Genomic DNA, 13,972 nt, shown 5'->3' with positions numbered 1-13,972 from the left:
CCACAGGAAGAGACTCTACAGTAATCCTAGATTTTGATTACTTCTGTAGTTACAGCTGTAACGTTAGCCATATTTAAGAGCATGATGAAATGTGACACATAAGTTTTGCACTTTTAATTAATTTGTTTGCAATAGATGTTCTATGACCTAAGAAGAAGCTGTGAGAAGTCCAGTTTAGAAAAGTATAATGCAAAGTTTCATTTGTGTTACAATGCTGGCCAAACTTGGAAGCCATTTGTATTCCAGTCTTAAGCTGTGCTGCAAAGAGGTTTAAGTCTAGAAGGTAGTAATGGCCAGGCATATCATGCTAGAGTCTGCATGAGGTGTCACAGTGGTGTTACATTTAATTTATGGCAACAGAGAGTATACAGATTCCAAAACATAGAGCCTTAGATGTCACCTTGGGGCACTGAAGCTTGAGATGTTAGCTGCTTCATCTTCTTCTTTTCTCTCCTGTAGGCACTGCTGAACTAGAAGAGGGCAGAGGAACTACTGCAGCTTAATCTCTGCAGTAAGAGCTGCGATTTGATTGCATTACTTATCTTTGATAAGCCTAGAACAGAATACTGTTAAGATGACATTATTTTGGACTTTATGAAGGCATTCAGTGTTAGCCAGCATGGTAATAGCCATCTCATGGTAAAGCAGGCCAAAAGCCATGCTACGAGTCACATAGGAGGTACTGTGTGTCCAAAAAGCAGAGAAACTGTATGCCCACAGTTTGGTTGTTGATAATGAATAGCGGACAAAGTGATGCATTGTGGAAGAAATTGTTCCTGCCCACTGACTTAAAATCCTTATGGGGGGGGGCAGCACAACAGGAGTCTTTCTATTGTATTAAGCATGCAACCTTCTAGTATGCAATGAATAATTAAAATTGTAAGAGGATGCTATATAAAAGGGGCTTCAGTTTATATGAATTGGTCCTTAACATTATTTACTATGATGTCGGGTTTTAACTATGATAAGACAGCAGAACACAGCCCTCACCAACTGGAAAGAAAGTTTAATACATAGAACCACAGTCAACAAACCGGTTTCAGCCCAGTAACCTTTCTCAATGTATATCCTTGTAGTTGCTTGCAACTATGATAAGAAACAGCGATGTTGAGAGCAGCATGTGGTAAAGTTTCAATGTGTGGGAGTTTTATTGGAACCGTTTAGAAGACTGGAAAAAAAAAAACTTGCAGGAGTCATGTTCACTTTTGAAATGTTAGTATAAAAGAGTGAGCAGAATGTGAACCCCGCACTTTCTTAACTTATATACCAACTTACCAACTCCAAGGTCACTTTACAATGAAAAAGCAAAGGGTAAAACAAACAAGTATATTTAGATGAAGTGAGTGTTAGATGAACTGAATGTAACACACACGCAGGTGCAGGCACACACACACACACACACACTCGCACACACACACACACACACACACACACACACACACACACACACACACACACACACACACACACACACACACACACACACACACACACATAAAACACAGACATGAATCTGACCAGGCCTTGTTTCAAATGTACTTTTTTAACTTGGATTACAGAATTATCTGTAACAACAAAGATGGTGGAAGACTAGAAGATTCAATACATGTTTTGTAATTTAGAGAAAGTAATGCCAAAGTATTGCTTACCAGTAACCTAAATGTTACACTTTCTCATAGCATTTTTTTGTACGGGTCACACAAGCAGTTAACATTACCAAGAGATTCAATGCATGGGCCCTATTTAGAAATACACAGAATGATATATCATCTGCATTAATGCTTGTATAACACTTTGTCTGTTTGTTGACATTTTTTTCTGTGAATGTTGGAAGTCTCTCTTGCATATCATAAAGAAATGTTAATGCTGTCTGTAAAACACTATTAAGCTACTTACAGTCTTTCGGAGCTGTGGTCTCCAAAACTGCACACAGTATTCCAGAAGTGCATGAATAGCTGTCCGGACTACTGGGGGCTGTACCTCCCTCATTCTTTCTCCTCAGTGTTACATTACCGTTAAGTACATTGTTTTGGCCCTCTGGTAATGAAACCTTATTTCCTCTCCTTTTTATAAGTGCTGATTTAAATGCCATTTACTCATTAACCGGCCTTGGAATGCCCTCTGCCAGACAGCCTCAGGTTATTCTCATTTATATTCATTTTTAATGCCCACATGTGCCCATTTATTCAGTCTTTCAGATCACTTGCTCATCTCTCTGCTTTCCAGAAGCCTTCCCCTACTAATTTCTTTATATCTCTTCCATACACAGAAAGGATTAAGTTGACACCTTTCTTGTAACTGATGTAATGTATTGAACAATGAGAGAATCGGTACTGCTGTCCATCATGGCATGCTGCCAGCTGAAAGGTTTTCATGGGTCACTTCTCAAAAACCAAATGCTGTCATGGAGGAAGTAGGCCTTGAAGGACAGCACTGCCTGACTGACAAACTGGAATCATTTACAAGAGTATAACATGGGAAATTAAATATCACGGTAGAAGTTCTTTCTTTGGGAGGGGGCAGTGAGTGAGGGTAATTTCACTAACTATTTTATTTACAGTAGATCCAAGTCTTTTCACTTTGAACAATTCATATATTCATGTAAAATAAGCAAAAAGCATCTGAAAATGTAATTTTAACTAACAAAAAATCATTGATGACAGAATAAAGCCAAGGAAAAACAGTGGGAAACGTGTGTTTCTGTATTCCTTGGTAATCTTGTAATGCACCTGTTAAGCATTAATTCTGATTTGGGGTTCATCTGGAAGACTAGAAATACTGAATTTACTCAGTTTCAAAATCTTGCTGTATGCAAACTGCAGATCTGTGGAAAAGTCCAGTTTCTTCAGAATGAACCAGTTTCAGTAGCAGTTTATTGCTCATCCCTGCTGTGTATCAAAGCGAGTAACTTCAAATTCTAATGATCAAATACTTAGAGTCATTACTGGTGTACGTTAAACGTAGCACATATTAATTTTAATAAATAGCAGGTCAGACTGTCACCTTTTGTTTCTCATTAGACTTGGTAAGTAGTTGAATGAGTGGTACTATTGATTGGCATTTATTATCTCCAGCCAGAAACAGACAATATTTGTTAATTTGTTTTTGGTAGTGACTTAGTGTGACTCATGAAATGAAACTGGCTCATTTGTGATCAAAGACATTTTGCAGAATAAAAACATATTTATCAGTTTAGAATTACTTTTAGGAATATTGGCTTTCCGTCGTATATAAACTGTAGCCTGAGGTTACAAGATTTGTATAGCCATTTGGGCTAAGAAAGCCACAAGGTATGAATGTATCTAAAAAAGCCACAGCTATACATCCCACTTATAAAAGGCATGGCAAACTGTAGGGAAATGTCCTGCTATCTACTGCTGCGAGAGTTCTATACAAGGAGAACTGAGCTGTATATGTACTTCAGCTTCACACATGCACTCTATTATCTAATTCCATTAACCTCCTCCCATCTTACTTACTAAGCAGTGGCAGACCTTGTAGCAATATAATAACAGTTTACAAATGCAACTGCTTCTATAGGCTTTAAAGAACTGTGATATGATACTTACCTTCCCAGAAGATGATAATATGCATATAATTATTATGTAAGGTGTTGTGATTGCAACACAGTAACATACATGCATGTGTACAAAGTGCTGTAATAATTATGGCATTGTGCCAAATGGAATGTTTCTTAGACAAAACATAGGTATTGTTAAAACAATGCTTATCTTAAGTGTATTATTGTTCATAAACTGTGCTTCAGGTCCCGTACAAGCTATATTCTTGGCCTTGGACAGTGCTGTTTAAACTTCTGAGCAGTAATACTGGGTGCCTGGCAATCTACTGGTATTGTGATTGGTCCTTTGGGAGGGGTAAAGTTGGCACTGAATCTGTCGGCCAGTATATTGGCAATATCTGTTGGCTTGGTATAGGAGGTACCATTGTGTGGTAGCTCAGAGCAAATCTGGGTATTGCCGTGGAGATTCTTTACATAACTATAGAAGGCCTCGTGGTTGTCTGCTGCAGTTCTGTTTTCATAACTAGCTTTAGAGGATTTGATGAGGGATCTCAACTTTTTGTTGAGGTGATAAGGGAGTTTTTCCAGTCTTTGGACTTCACCTTATTCCCCATCAGTTTCCTCCTTCTGTTGTAGAGTTTGTTTATGGCAGCGGACCACCAGATTGGCTTCCTTTTTTTGGAGGAGAGCGTCTTGGTTCTATTGGGTATGGCGAGATCCATACATTTGTGTACGTGTTCGTACAGTGCATTGGTGTATGATTTTGCGGTCATGCAACTATTGTCCATTTGCATGGGTGCCGTGAAGTTAGCCACCTCTTTTTTTAGGAGCTCAAAGTTAGCTTTGGAGAAGTTTTTTATGGTGGTTACCTTCATGGGGGAGGGGTGGGAAGGATGTGGATTTCCAAGGTGATTAGTTTGTGGTCGGATCTAACCAGGGAGGAGTTGACTATTGGTGTAGAGCAATGGTTGCCCATGTTAGTAATGACCAGGTCAAGGATGTTGCTATCTTTAGTGGGGGTAAGAATGAGCTGTTCAAGGGCATTAGAATTAATGAATTCCAGGAAATGTTGGGCAAGTGTATTGGTACATGAGTAGTTTTCTCAGTTAATGGTGGGGGTAGTTGAAGTCACCCAGTATGAGAGTGTTAGGTTGTAACCTAATATTCTCCAGGGTGCTTAGGAACGTGGAGTGTGAGTCTTGGGACATGGTTGGGGTCCTATAACAGGCTACAAACTGAATCGCTGTCTTACCCAGTGTTAGCTGCACCTGAAGTATCTCTGATGCGTTATGTTGGGCTACCAGTCTGGAGGTGTACACATCCTTTATGAATATGGAACCACCACAGCCTTTGGAGCTTCGGTCCAAGTTCTGGGGCTGAAAGGTTTGGAATGAGTTATAGCCTGGTAGTGCAGGGATGCTTTTGCTGCCTTGAACCGGGTCTCTGTTACAGCACAAATGTTGACGTTCTCCATTTTAAGGAGTGCTTTGAGTGAGTCCATTTTGAGAATTAGACTTCTAGTACTGAGCAGCATTATGTGGACTTATTTATTTTTTCTTATACATTGCTTTGTTTAGTTAGTATTAACATGTATTCTCAAGTCAGAATCACTCTGGGGGATTTAGAAAGGGCAACTATGTGCACTTCATTAATATAAACAGCTGTAGAATAGAGGCTGGCTCCATGGTGTAGTGGGGGGGTGAATTAATTCCTTTAGTAGCTTGTGTGTTGATGGAGTTAGGCAGCAGAGAGTGGGACTGAGAAATAATTCAGCTTGACAGCTTGATATCCTGAGGAGAAGAGGTGGTTGAGACCTCTGCAATACAACCCCCTACTTTGATAATGTGTATGCACAAAGACTGTAGCTGAGCAGACATGTCAGCCACCAGGTGAGAGGTTAGAGTCTCTGCAGCAAGAAATCCTGGTGGCTTTCTGAATGATGGGGTCCTATGATCAGTTCTTGCCCTGTTGGGGAAGAACTAGGCTGACAGATCATGGGAATGCTGATGGCTGTCAGGCTGCAGTGTGAGGAAAAATAGTACAAATAAATCTCAAATTTGCTGAAAGGATGTCTTATTGTTTTACATCTCTGCCCTGCACTTTGTGTTTGTTTCCACTTGTTTAAGTGGTAAGTTTATACTTTTCTGATCTAGTAAGAGGAAGCCCATCATCTGGGGCTGTAGGAATTCTGTCATTAGGTATTAGGACATCTTGGAACATAATAACTTCCAAGGCTTTGTTGTTTCCTCCCCAGTGATGTGATGCATTGAAGTAGTGTTTCTCTCTTTTAATTTTTCCAAGTCTTTTGGATTTCTAATGCCATGATGGGAATGGATCCCTTTCCTAAGTCAAAGTATGATTAAAGTTCATGAAGTTAGTATTGTTTCAGTCTTTGATGTTAGCCAGAAGTGCTCTTCACAGCACCTGCAATGTACCCAGAATTGACTCCTTCTGCAATTCATATGGAGTTGCATGTATGAGTAACACATCTAAGTACGACTGTAAATACTTTTTGATAAGACCTGTTGCACCTACTACTATTGGAAATGTCTGGATATCCTTGCTCCGCATTGCCCTCATTTCTGCTCGCAAATTCTGGTATTTTATGACTTTGTGTCTCTCTGTTCTCAAGATCCTGTAGTCAGTGGGTGTAGCAATTTCAGTGATCAGTGTTACTTTTGTTTTCTTTTCATGGACTACTATATCTGTTTTTCTCGTATCTATTTGTGAGCTATTGGTAGTGGGTGATCCCATGTGATATAAAATTCATCTTTTTCTATAATGCTTTGCGGCTCATGTTTCCAATGTTTTTCAGTGACTTCAATACCATAATGTTTGCACAATCCCCAATGCTACAGTCTTGCCACATTATTATGCCTTTCAGTATACAGTCCTTCTGCCATTAGTATGTCACAATCAACAAACCTACATTTGTCTGTTTCTCCCACATGTTCTATGAACTTTGTAATCCATCTTGTACACAGTCCACTATCTTGGGCCACCAATTTTAACCTTTTGTCCTTTGGTTTAAATTCACCTCTCTTTAACCATTCCTGCTTTTGATATTGATTGACATGAGGTTCTTCCAAGAGTTTTCTATACTTGCAACTATATTTATGCATTTTCCACATTTCTAACCTTATCATCTGATCCTTCAACTTATATTCTTTCTTTTGATTTTTGGCACATTCAGCTGCTGTGCTGCCTGATTTTTGATTTCCCTTCCTGTTTGACACCAATATGCTTCTGCTAAATTAAGCAGGGAAGTAATCTTAGACTTATTCTCCTCATGTTTTAAAGCTTTCACTATGTTGGGTTTTGTGATGTCAGCAGATATATATGCAGTTCTACAATTGCAGATCTATATATGTAATCAATTTCAAGGAGGTCTATACCTCCTTCAAAATGGGGAATATATAGTCTTTGTATGCACCGATTTTTATAAATCATTTGATAAGCATGAAGCATTTTTCTTGTTTACCTGTCAAACTGATCTAGTACCTTTTTGGGCAAGCCAGTCACTCCAATACTGTAAGTTAGGACAGGAAGAGCAACTTTGCTTATAGCCTGGACTTTGTTCCTAGATGTCAAAGCTGTTTTCAGTATTAATTTTAGTTTTCTAAAATATTCCTTACTAACTTTTGTTCACATTTGTTCATGTTTTATTGCTGATCCTTCATCAATTCTCAAATATTTATACACTGCCTCTTCCTGAAGTTCTTTTATATCACATTCCTGTCCCAAGCTGATGTTTTCTTGGTACTGCAGCTTTCCTGCTTTAAAGGTTGCTTTTGCACATTTATCAAGACCAAATGACATTCTTATATTGTCTGAAAAGGGTTTGCCACTTGCAGTTGTAATTTCAGCTCCTCATCTGATGAACTAGACAGATTTAAATCATCCACAAAAAGAATATGAGAAGTCTTTACACTTTGTTGTTTTCTAGGAGCCAAGTTGTAACCAGGACCTAATCTGTTAAGACAGCTTATTGGGTTAAGGGCAAAACAAAAGTGCAGCGGTGACAAAGAGTCACCCTGGAATATCCCTCTTTGAAATTTGAACCTTGGAATAATAATTTGTCCTTTATCATAGCTTGACTGCAAAGTGGTTTGCCACTGTTTCATGGTCGCTGTACAGTAATTGATCAGTGTAGAGTGTTGCTTTTTTGTAGTCTATCCATGCCATACTTGGTTACTACCCCTTTTTAGAGTTTTCCATTATGACTTTATTTATCAACAAATGATCCAGTGCTCCATATAACTTTCTTTTGTTACCCTTTTGTTCTATTGCCATGATTGAATTTCATTCTAAATGACTATAAACTCTGTCAGCATCAATTCTAATGTATAGTTTATGCATTGTCGAAGGCGTTATTGGTCTGTAGTTTTTAGGATATCTTGCAGGTTCACTCTACTTTTTCACTGAGCACCATAAACTATTTATTCCACATGATTTACACCCAGTGGGGCACAGTAGGAGAAATGCACAAGTTGGAATTGTTGCTTGGCAGACCTCATAAACTGAAACTGTATTCCCAGTTCAGTAACGGCATGTCCACACCAGACCTCATGATAACAGTGGCTTGATCTTGGCTGAAGTTTTGGACAGAGCCACAGCAACTGGCATTGCTGTGGGTCAGCACACCTCCATAGCCAAACTGATTCTACTGATAATGTAGAGGTGACTTCCATGATCTTTTTTTTAGGGTTCCTGCCTCTTTGACTCAAAGTGAAGACATATCTGGAAAACATGGGAAAAAAGGTCAAAATACTCCGTGCTGTCAGTATGAGATTCCAACCTCCTCAATTTCCCTTTTACAGGGATGCAAGTGAGCCCTTGTCAATTTTAGTTTTGGTGTAGACATTAGAAAAAAAAATTAACATTCTAGATGGAATCAGTTCCCAGGGCAACTTTCAGAGAGGTCATCATTCCAGAGGAAAAGGTCTTTGGCAACAGCAGGGAGGCCATAGTCTACCTTGTGGTTGTCAACAACAAAATCTCAGAGGTCATGTTTTGATAGAGGCTATATGTCTGTTCACCTGCCTGAATGGCTGTCAGTCACAAAGGACAGGAGGATAAGGACAGTCATATCCATAGACTTTATGATACCCTTCCAAACACTTTCATGTCCACAGTTTTTACCCTTGACCAAGGGCCTTACGGTTTAGTACTTGTCATGCCTTCCGGCCCTTGGGTAACTGTGAAGGGGGGGTATCTGTATTTATCAGAAGTACTACCACCTTACAAGAAATTGCCCACAACTATAACTTGGAGTACCTGGCAATCTGACTATCATTTTACTGCTAGCTACAGATTCCCATCATTGTCCCACAGTCCTCTGTGTTTGGAAGAATTGTATTACAGATTACATTGTTAAGGTATTAAATGTATTTTATTTGCAGTAGCAGAGTTTGTCGTCACATAGCCACTTTAAAGAGATGTAGCAGGCTGGACTTACAAAAGATACAAAAAGCAACAGATGTAGTAATTCATTATTTAATTAATATTGATAGGGAAGTATCTCTAAACATGCAGCAGACAGTTGTAGCTTCTAGCAGTGGAATGGGTGTACTGAAAGAAAAAAAAAACAGTGGTGGAATTCAATTGCATGTTTAATTTTTAAATTTGGTTTATTTACTTTTTAACTTTGTCATGCATTTGAGGAACATTTATTAGAGGTTACAATATTGATTTGAATTTAGAGTTAAGAATTTTTTGAGGGATATACCTGGTTTAATGTCATATAGGGTCAGCCACTGTAGAGCAGTGGGTAAGTGGGAAGTCCAAGGGGCAAGTCAGTCCTTATATGCTTCTGTAAAACTTCCCTACTAATGTATATATGTTGGCCTTGAATCTAGCCTTGGTCTACCTTTTTGCTTGTACCACTGTCATTTGTCACTGTTTTTTATATTCCTCTGTGTTTCACTCCCCAGCATTGTAAGACTTATCAGTCATACTGTTTTCAAAAAGTGAATCTCCCTTTGCATTGGATCCACTGAATGACATGACTTTCCACTTCTCATGTGTTGTTGCAAAGCTTTGTTTTTAGCTAAAGCTCTGAAAAGCAGCTGTAGCATGTATTGCCTACGCTGCTATGATGACTGTCTTTTGTGGTGTTGTATCTTCTATCACCCGAGATATTCCAAAATCAGCATATGTACATGCTGGAAGGGGGAAAACTTGCTAAGAGATGATAGTTTTGTGTTGAGCAACTTGCCTGGAGGTGAGAAAATGCATTTAAGAGTAATGAAACCAAATAAGGTTGTAGAACTGATGTGACGTAGACCCCTATTTAATATTACAACCTCTTTCGGTCTTTTCATTTCTCTGTCTTGCTTTCCTCTTTATTTGGCAACTTAAATGTACTGTTTACTTTTGACTGGAATGACTATTTTATCTGTTACGGCTTTTAAGACTGTTATATATTCCGTACAGTATTTCTGAAGGCTGTAACATTGATTTCATATTGTTTTACATCATCTAATTCTGCATAAGTACATTTACTGCTGTGAATGTGTTTTGTTGAATTCCTAACCTGCAGATCTGGAGATATAACAGCAAGGGATTGTGGAACTATTTCTGCCCCCCCCCCCCGACTAGAAATTTTGAATATGTGGATCATTTAACTCTTGTGCTTTGCTATTGTTTTCATGTGCAAGATGAAAACAGACTGTCTTGAAGATGAGCAGTGTTCCTGCTTTGAAGCAAAAACTCACAGCTCTACCTGATTTTGCCTCATATATTTGCCCTGCCCATTTAAAAATTCTAATTTTCTGATAAACCATTGGAGATTAAAGTCAATTACTAATACCAGACATTAGAATTTCATACTTCTTATTCAGAAATTGCACACTGATGCAAAACCTGTTCTTACATTGACTTTTTAAGTAAAATAGAGTAATATTTAAAAATCATTTCTGATTTTGAGACACCCCCCCCCCCAATTATGTTTGGTTTTGTCCCTGATTCTTGAACAAAGAAGTCTTGGGCTATGCTTTCAGGAAGTATTCCTGCTGTCATAAACAGCAGATAATGAGAACTGCTTCAGCTAAACTGGACATGATTTGTCTCGGGTTTTAGGTTTATTTGTGCCTTTTGGACTTTTTGAATAGTGTTTTTAAGCTCCTTAATTTTTATACTAAACCAAATAGTTTGCTTTTCATTTTTCATATTTAAAATATAATTATATTGCTTCTGGCCAGTAGTCTGCATCTACAATGGGTACTTTTTATTGATTCACTGGAATCATTTTCTATATAATTCGAGTTAAGTTGTAAATGATTAAGCACTATAATTAACCTGACGCTGAACTTCAACTTCACTGTGTTGCTGCTCTGTTTGAAATTACTCTAACTAATGTGTAAACAAATGAGTACGGTAGATTACTGCCTTGACAGAAAAGGCAATGAAAAGCCACACAAGTGTGTAGGAAATGTTAACATACATTGTATGTTTATAATAATAGGCTCTAAAGACTGGATGATCCCAGGTGTGAATCACGTGACAGACTGTAGCTCACTGACTGACACGGTATGTCATGTTAATTTCAGATATATGTCATTTGACTCACTATTGGAATGGGACATTGTACCTCCCTTACGGTTTCATATGTAAGTAAATTGACCTGATAAAATACAAGCCACAGCTATTCCTGTCATGTTGAGAAAGCCATGGGAAATTCTGCAATTTCTCCACGTATGAAGCAATGTGAAGTATCTATCTTTAACTCTATTATGTTTTCTGTATATATATATATATATATATATATATATATATATATATATATATATATATATATGTACTCCTACCCACAGGTCCACTAGGAGTTAAGGGTAAGATATACTGTAATTGCACAGCTGCCCACATAGCTGGATATCTGTCATTCCATGCACTACTTTCAACAATAAATGCATCACATACTATGACATTCTTCTTCCTCTCCACAGCAGGATTACAGTGCCGCATTTCTCTCTAAGGAGTTAAAACGAGCATTGTCAGGACCGTAACTAAGTCATTTCTTTTGGCACCAGGCAATCACTACACAGGCATTAGGTCTGCATCTGTCATACAATGTAGCACTCATATCTGTGTCTTTATGAAAAGAAAAATGGATTCATAATTGTTCTTAGTATTGCATGGCCTTGTTTTCCCATTTTCAATTTTGCTGCACATTTTTGCTATTGGAAACCAGTGGGAAATTGTTTGTCCAAGAAAGATGTATACATTTTGTTTCATCTGTGAATCATATCTGAAAGAAAATATGAAGAAACTATGACAGGCTTGATGGGTGTGTGTAACTCTGCTTTGTATTTGGTTTCATTTGTGTGTGCATATACCTTTTCTGAATCTAGCCAGACAATCAAGGAAATATGAAACTTTATAGGAGAGAACTGAAATGTATTGCTTGTATATTTTCATTAGCATTGATATACAGCTAGTAGAAATTGTATAAGCACATTGTTAACTCAAGTTACCATAGCTGGAAATGTGACTATGAGAACTGGACAGGTAGCTAGTGTGACAGACTTCATAAGCATAGGGTTTGCTTCAGTAATCAGTTTGCATAATACAGTTGGTGAAGATGATGAAAACTTAAATCTACTTGCTCTTAGCTTCTGGGAAGAACTGTGGAGTAATTCAGAAGCATATAACAAAAGCCAGCAACAGTTTTTAATCTTCAAAACACGAAATGTTGGATAAACGACCAAAAGTTATTGTCTTTCTAGTTTATTACAACCCCCAACTGGCCTATATAGCGTCATGCGTTCCACCCAACATTAACAGCACTAACACTTGAAAAGAAGACAGAAAAAACATAAACCCATGCTGCTACAGTCCACAGCTATGGCCAATTTCCAAAAGAGGCTAGGCTTTTAGTTTCCATAAAAGTAGCAAATACCGTGGAACCACATTTGAAAGCCATTAATAGCATCCAACAAAGTGAATTATCATCATCGAAACTGAAATCTACTCAGTATAGACGAGCACCAAAACCATACAACTCGCCTTGTCTTACAAACAATAGCTAACTTATATTATTAAAAAATATTTCACCAAGGACTAACAGCGCAGAAAATGCTAAATAAACTCAAAACATATAAATCTGTGTGAGTGTAGTCAGTAGGTACACGGCCAAACTATAGAATCCAAAAAAACAAAAAAGGCCAGCACACTATCTTAGTGAAAACAGTTTTGTATTATATAGTCACATACCATTTTCGGCTGTATAAGCCTTCATCACCTTTTTTTGTTTTTCTGGATTCTATAGTTTGGCCGTGCACCTACTGACTACACTTGCACGGATTTATATGTTTTAAGAGCTGTGAAGTGCCACAATATGTAGTGTGTCTGTGCAAATTCAGCAGACTGCATTGGCAAGTAGTAGGAAGTGTAACAACATACCAAATATGTGTAGGGTTATAAGACAGCGCATTGCTGTAAGACACCATTTGTAAGTTGCTCTGCTCTGCATGCATTGCTAACCACAACCTTTTACCTTTTGTGTCGCACTACAAATATAGTTTGGTGATCCAAACCAACGCATTATCTCCTTAGATGTTAATTACGGACTTATTTGTCATATCTGTTCTGCAGCGTATCTGTAAACCATGCTGCTTACATCTTCAGTAACTGCTCACTGTTAGTACTGACTGTATAATTAATGGCTGCGTTACAGTACCTCTTGTATTAGCCCTGCTTACAAACTGACAGCAGTGACTTCCCAGGAAACCAGTGTACCTGTACGAATGGAATATGTAGGGGTCTGGTGTGTCATACAAACATGAAATATTGTATACTATAAGTTTATAGAGCAAGCCTTGTGATGAGCTCAGAGGTAATTTTAATCATATTTTTAATAGTAATGGGTAATTTTTTTGTATAATTTTTGCAGTTTAGTGAGTATAGTGAGGTTTTTTAGAAGGTGTTGCTTTTGTACTTTTGTTATGTATTTTAGTTACTTTTATCTTGGTGCTGTTTTTCAGAATTGGGCCCATTTCATTGGTAGTACTATTTTCTGGTGAGATAGTTATGTTCTTTTTATTTATTTACTTTTCTTTTATAGTGTTATATTGATTTGCTACCAGCTCCCCTTTCAGTACCCATCACTGCCAAAATCTGAAGCAACTGTGTTGGCTGGAACTGCCTAATCAAATTATATTCCACCAACTGATTATTGCCAATAAAACCCTTCATCATCCATTTAATACACCAATTCTCACGAGTCTAATCAGCCCATATAAAAATCTCACAAACCTACGCTCAGCAAATAAACTACTGGTATCTAGACGAAAGCCCAACAATAAAGCAGAAGATTCCCTTTTCTCTAACACTGTGGGAAAAAGATGGAACCTTCTACCTGTTGAACTCACATCTCTTTCTTCAACTGCACTATTCAAAAAGATACTCAAATTATACCTTACAACCCACTGGCTATGTTATTATACTAACCCT

The 13,972-nt window shown here is 37.9% G+C and overlaps 1 protein-coding gene across 3 annotated transcripts in view; it reads left to right on the top strand.

Moving 5' to 3' along the window:
* CELSR3 (cadherin EGF LAG seven-pass G-type receptor 3) overlaps positions 1-13,972 on the top strand; it is a 1,979,827-nt gene that overhangs the window by 479,962 nt on the left and 1,485,893 nt on the right. The window lies entirely within an intron of this gene.

The sequence above is a fragment of the Protopterus annectens genome, chromosome 7.part1, assembly GCF_019279795.1.
Source record: "Protopterus annectens isolate FY-2018-M chromosome 7.part1, PAN1.0, whole genome shotgun sequence".
In the NCBI taxonomy this organism is placed as follows: domain Eukaryota; kingdom Metazoa; phylum Chordata; order Ceratodontiformes; family Protopteridae; genus Protopterus; species Protopterus annectens.
The sequence above is the reverse complement of the archived record's forward strand: the minus strand, read 5'-3'. Positions and strand labels throughout refer to the sequence as shown.